The sequence below is a fragment of the Notolepis coatsorum genome, assembly GCF_963971535.1.
Source record: "Notolepis coatsorum genome assembly, chromosome: 5".
In the NCBI taxonomy this organism is placed as follows: domain Eukaryota; kingdom Metazoa; phylum Chordata; class Actinopteri; order Aulopiformes; family Paralepididae; genus Notolepis; species Notolepis coatsorum.
In genome coordinates, this window is record NC_140169.1 from 61,410,604 (window position 1) to 61,417,296 (window position 6,693).

General features: G+C 39.3%; 1 pseudogene across 1 annotated transcript in view; it reads right to left on the reverse strand.

The window, feature by feature from the left end:
- Positions 1 to 6,693, reverse strand: part of LOC311228225 (aspartate--tRNA ligase, cytoplasmic-like) — a 159,489-nt pseudogene that overhangs the window by 92,023 nt on the left and 60,773 nt on the right. The gene's annotated exons all lie outside the window — the stretch shown is intronic.

The following is a 6,693-nucleotide window of genomic DNA, read 5'->3' on the forward strand; positions in this document are numbered from 1 at the left end:
CCCCTTTTTACTGTATAAGAAAGAATAAAAAACGCATTGCAATGACACCAGATAGTGGACAGACTATGTAAATATGATGATGGGATTCAAGTTCACGTTTTTGTTGATCATAGGCATGCTGTCAGAGTATGATATCTTAATCAAACATTCTAGAACATTTGTCGTCACAGATCATGTCATAATAGAACATAGGCTACATGGCATGGTCCATCGTGATATTGTGTAGACTGTTATTACTGTACCGGTACCACCCATTGTGACAATAGCCTTGTGAGTCCCGCACACAAACATGATGGAATTCAAGTTCATGTATTGAAAGGCAGGCTACATCATACATGGCAGTGAGATTCATTGTTCTTGTATATGCTCTCGTATTATTGTTTATATAGGCTACCCAATACTGACATCAAAATAGATTGTATGCCTCTAGAAATCATATGCAGCAGGTAGAAAATTGACGGAAAATCCGTCGCGATTTGGAATTAAATTGAGGAGAACTTTAATCCCTGGGTATTAATCAAACAAAACGGGAAAAGGCAGTCATATTCCAGCACGGTCTTTATTAGTGTTTGCGCTGCCCAGGCAGCAATGGTTAATAGATATCATATCCGACATCACCGTAAGTGTACACGTCTGTCAGCCTGTCACATAACACGCTTCCCTCGGCTTAGTCCATTTTTCCACATTTCATGGGGGTATTCCATTACCGTATATGGTTAATCGGGGCGGTTCTGGTATGCAAATACTTAAAACAGTGCATGAGCTCAAACGTAGGATCAAAGTCATATTTATCAAGACAGGTGTGCGTAGAACCTGTGTACGCACGTGTGATAAATCCCGTTTTTTTTGTGCGTGCAGATTCTAGATTCTGTGCTTAAGTATGGAAATAGAACATTTTCTACGTCACGTTGATGAATGAGGGCCCTGGTCTGTTACATTATGTCCCTGGTCTGTTACATTATGTCCTGGTCTGTTACATTATGTCCTGGTCTGTTACATTATGTCCTGGTATGTTACATTATGTCCTGGTCTGTTACATTATGTTATGTGTTACATCATGTCATGTGTTACATTATGTCCTGGTCTGTTACATTATGTCCCTGGTATGTTACATTATGTCCTGGTCTGTTACATTATGTCCTGGTCTGTTACATTATGTCCTGGTCTGTTACATTATGTCCTGGTCTGTTACATTATGTCCTGGTGTGTTACATTATGTCCTGGTCTGTTACATTATGTCATGTGTTACATTATGTCCATGTCCTGGTCTGTTACATTATGTCCTGGTCTGTTACATTATGTCATGTGTTACATTATGTCCTGGTCTGTTACATTATGTCATGTGTTACATTATGTCCTGGTCTGTTACATTATGTCCCTGGTCTGTTACATTATGTCCTGGTCTGTTACATTATGTCCTGGTCTGTTACATTATGTCCTGGTCTGTTACATTATGTCCTGGTCTGTCACATTATGTCCTGGTCTGTTACATTATGTCCTGGTGTGTTACATTATGTCCTGGTCTGTTACATTATGTCCTGGTCTGTTACATTATGTCCTGGTCTGTTACATTATGTCCTGGTCTGTTACATTATGTCCTGGTATGTTACATTGTGTCCTGGTCTGTTACATTATGTCCTGGTCTGTTACATTATGTCCTGGTCTGTTACATTATGTCATGTGTTACATTATGTCCTGGTCTGTTACATTATGCCATGTGTTACATTATGTCCTGGTCTGTTACATTATGTCCCTGGTCTGTTACATTATGTCCTGGTCTGTTACATTATGTCCTGGTCTGTTACATTATGTCCTGGTCTGTTACATTATGTCCTGGTCTGTTACATTATGTCCTGGTCTGTTACATGATGTCCTGGTCTGTTACATGATGTCCTGGTCTGTTACATTATGTCCTGGTCTGTTACATGATGTCCTGGTCTGTTACATTATGTCCTGGTCTGTTACATTATGTCATGTGTTACATTATGTCCTGGTCTGTTACATTATGTCCTGGTCTGTCCTGGTCTGTTACATTATGTCCTGGTCTGTTACATTATGTTCTGGTCTGTTACATTATGTCATGTGTTACATTATGTCCTGGTCTGTTACATTATGTCCTGGTCTGTTACATTATGTCCTGGTCTGTTACATTATGTCCTGGTCTGTCCTGGTCTGTTACATTATGTCCTGGTCTGTTACATTATGTTCTGGTCTGTTACATTATGTCATGTGTTACATTATGTCCTGGTCTGTTACATTATGTCCTGGTCTGTTACATTATGTCCCTGGTCTGTTACATTATGTCCTGGTCTGTTACATTATGTCCTGGTCTGTTACATTATGTATGTATGTATATACTGAGCTGTAATTAACACAACACATTGTCTTATAGAGACTGCTACCTTATAACTCCACTGAGCTGTAATTAACACAACACCTTGTCTTATAGAGACTGCTACCTTATAACTTCACTGAGCTGTAATTAACACCTTGTCTTATAGGGACTGCTACCTTATAACTCCACTGAGCTGTAATTAACACAACACCTTGTCTTATAGGGACTGCTACCTTATAACTTCACTGAGCTGTAATTAACACCTTGTCTTATAGAGACTGCTACCTTATAACTTCACTGAGCTGTAATTAACACCTTGTCTTATAGAGACTGCTACCTTATAACTTCACTGAGCTGTAATTAACACCTTGTCTTATAGGGACTGTTACCTTATAACTTCACTGAGCTGTAATTAACACCTTGTCTTATAGAGACTGTTACCTTATAACTTCACTGAGCTGTAATTAACACCTTGTCTAATCCTTGATACCAAGGATTAATAGTTCATATAATGCTTTATCCTCTCCACCACTTCTAACCAGATTGCTATGCTGGCTTCATTAACACCTAGAATTTGTGCGGTAGATATCTCTAGATAAATCACATCAAGATAGGTAAGAATCCATACCCTCCGACACATTTTACCAGGTTGAATCCAGCGTGATGCTATTAGCTTTTTGGCAGCCGTAAGACCGGACAAGATTATCCTTTTTACAAGTACAGAGTGTGATAACTGAGAGACATCATTCAGCAACAATACAGAAAGCATTACAGGTATTGTCAGAAACAAAAATCCTGATAATAGTGTGGTTACTTCTTCCCAAAATATCTTAACAGGCGGACATTCCCAATACATATGCATAAATGTACCACTATCACCGTTTGTACATAAGGAACATCGAGAGTCTTGTTTAAGCCCCATACGGTTCAGTCGAATAGGAGTTAGGTAAGTCCTATGAATAAAATTAAGATGAATCTGTTAGGGACTGCTACCTTATAACTTCACTGAGCTGTAATTAACACAACACCTTGTAATAACCGTCCTGGTGGCTGAGGGGGAAGAATATGACGTGGGATCAGATCACAGTGTTGGTATTAACTAGGGCTGCCCCCTATTAGTCGAATAGTCGACTAATCAATCGAAAGGAGCTGTAGTCGACTGCCAACCTCTTAGTTGAATTAAAAAAATATATATTATTATTATTTTTTGATCATTCTTTCCAAAAGAAAAGAGGCATAGAAGCGTGGCTAACGATAATGGCACGCATACCAGAGGCTAACTGCCTAAGAAAACAGGCACAGAGGCACTGAAAGAGGATTTCACTCGTCTAATGAACACACTAGACTAGACAAATATCAAGATGTATCCATCAGTGGACCAATTGCATGCTTTTGCAGAGGACAAGAAGCCTTCAGTCGACTCCTTCAGACATTAAGCACACCCCACAGCCCAAATGGAATGATAAACAAATAAAAATTATAATTTTTTTTTTCAAAATATATATATTTTTATAGTCGACTATCGGCTCATTTCTGCCAATCATAGTCGACTATCCAAATCCTTAGTCGGGGACAGCCCTAGTATTAACTGATCTAAGATCACAGTGTTGGTATGAACTGATCTAAGGTCAGGTCACAGTATTAACTGATCTAAGGTCACAGTGTTGGTATTAACTGATCTAAGGTCAGATCACAGTGTTGGTATTAACTGATCTAAGGTCAGATCACAGTGTTGGTATTAACTGATCTAAGGTCAGATCACAGTGTTGGTATTAACTGATCTAAGGTCAGATCACAGTGTTGGTATTAACTGATCTAAGATCAGGTCACAGTATTAACTGATCTAAGGTCACAGTGTTGGTATTAACTGATCTAAGGTCAGATCACAGTGTTGGTATTAACTGATCTAAGATCACAGTGTTGGTATTAACTGATCTAAGGTCAGATCCAGTGATGCCACAGATTACTTGTAAAAGTAATCTGATTACTGATTACTCCTTTAAAAAGTAATCTTAGTTACTTTACTGATTACTTGATTATCAGAGTAACTTAGTTACTTTGAAAGTAACTAGGTTACGAAGTCGTTGTCCCTGCTGCTGCCACAACATAAGAATGACAATTTTTTTTTTAAATGTACTCAGTTTGAGTAAAATGTACTAATAGGGCAGGTAGGCCTATCTATATATCTATAGATTTCACAAAAGATAAATGGTCAATAACACCACATGTAGGCTGATATGTAGCCTACCTTTGAGGCCTGCCCTATTCAGATATGGTTCTAATGTTCGGAGAGGGGTGAGTAAACCAGTGATTATATCTCAGTAACAGAATCTTCTCAAACCTCTTGTCAGAAAGTCTGTTCCTTCTAGGCGTGAGCACCAATCCTCCCAGACTAAAAAGCCGTTCCACAGGAGCACTTGATGGGTTGGAGTGTTATACTTCAAGAAAATGTTCTTTATGTTTGAAGGTCTATCCAGTATCTGAAGCTCATGCTCTTAAAAAACAGTCTATTAAACGGTACTGCTCCTCCTATGCTATTATTATTATTATTATTATTATTATTATTATTATTATTATTATTATTATTATTATTATTATTATTATTATTATTATTATTATTATTATTATTATTATTTATTATTGTGTGCTACTGACAACCTACATACTGCAGTATTGATTGATTGATTGATTGATTGAAAAGTGTATTAACAGATTGCAGAATGGGTACAGTACAGTACGGCTCAATACATACAATTGTTAAGAGGATGCAGACCTGAGAAAGACTTTCGTCTGGTTTCCATCAGGGTCCCCCATTTTCAATTCATCATATGACACACACGACATACAGATAGACAGTACTGCTACATCTATACATTTATGACATACCAGATTTTCAAATGCAGTACTGTTTGTGATACTAAAAAAATCCAGAAAAAGAGTGTATATACATTTGACATAGAAACTGTGCATTGGGGGAGGTTGGGTAGGTGGGGTGGGGCTGTACATTGGAGGTGTGTGTGAGTATGGTGTTCCATGTTCATGAATAGTGCAATGCAAAAGATGTTTAACTCAAAGGTGGAACATACCTGCACTATGGTTTAAATCCAGTAAAGAAATCCAGAAGTCGATGCTTCGGGTTTGGTTTTTTCTATCCGTTTGGTCGTGCTGTGCTGTATATTCCAGATGCGGTAGACAGTATTTTGTTTCCTCCGCATAGTGTTTGTTTGTTTGTTTGTTTGTTTGTTTGTTTGTTTGTTGTTTGCAAGAAAGCGTTACCAGCGTGAACGTCTCCCTGCTAGCTCGCTAGTTTTGGTGAGCCTGATAATAACAATAACAGCCACGCCCACCAGCATGGAACAACGTGAGGTTGCGTGCTGTGACGTCACTCCCCCAATACAAGGAAATACAGCTCCAAACGTATATTTTTGACTGTCTAAAACGAAATAAAATACTGCATTCCGCCTGCATTATGAATTTATGATGAGATAGTAACGAAATAGTAACGCACAGCCACTTGGACAAGTAACTGCAATCAGATTACTGGCTTTTAAAGATTAACGCGTTAGATTACTATTTTCGGGGAAAAGTTATCAGATTACTGTAAGGCGTTACCTAGTAACGCGTTAGTGGCATCACTGGTCAGATCACAGTATTAACTGATCTAAGATCACAGTGTTGGTATTAACTGATCTAAGGTCAGATCACAGTGTTGGTATTAACTGATCTAAGGTCAGATCACAGTATAATAATAATATAATAATAATGCAGGACCTGTTGCAGAGGTCTTTATTCGGCATGCAACGACACTCAATGTTTTTAGTGGTACACACAGCGGTTAGTTTAGCACACACACCGGAACACACACGCATGCATTGTCTTTTAGGATCGCAGATGCGATTTGTCTCTGCGATTAACCCATCCCCTCGTCCTTCCCCCCCAAGGGCAGCCGGGAGCAGACAGGCGTCAACGTGAGCCGCGCCAGGGGACCAATCCAAGTGCTCCTGTCCGTCTTCGTCAAGGACGCCACAGCGTTAGCGATCTGTTGTTGTGCATGTTTTTCTATTGGGTTTATCTTATCGGGGGGGAAACCCTTGCGAGCACGGGGAGAACATGCAAACTCCACACAGAAAGGCCTGGGAGATCCCCCACCTGGGTACCTGGCATCATGGAAACCTGGTCCCCAAGCGGGAATCGAACCCTGGACCTTCTTGCTGTGAGGCGACAGTGTTAACCACTACACCACCGTGCCGCAGTATTAACTGATCTAAGGTCAGATCACAGTATTAACTGATCTACTGTAAGGTCAGATCACAGTATTAACTGATCTAAGATCACAGTGTTGGTATTAACTGATCTAA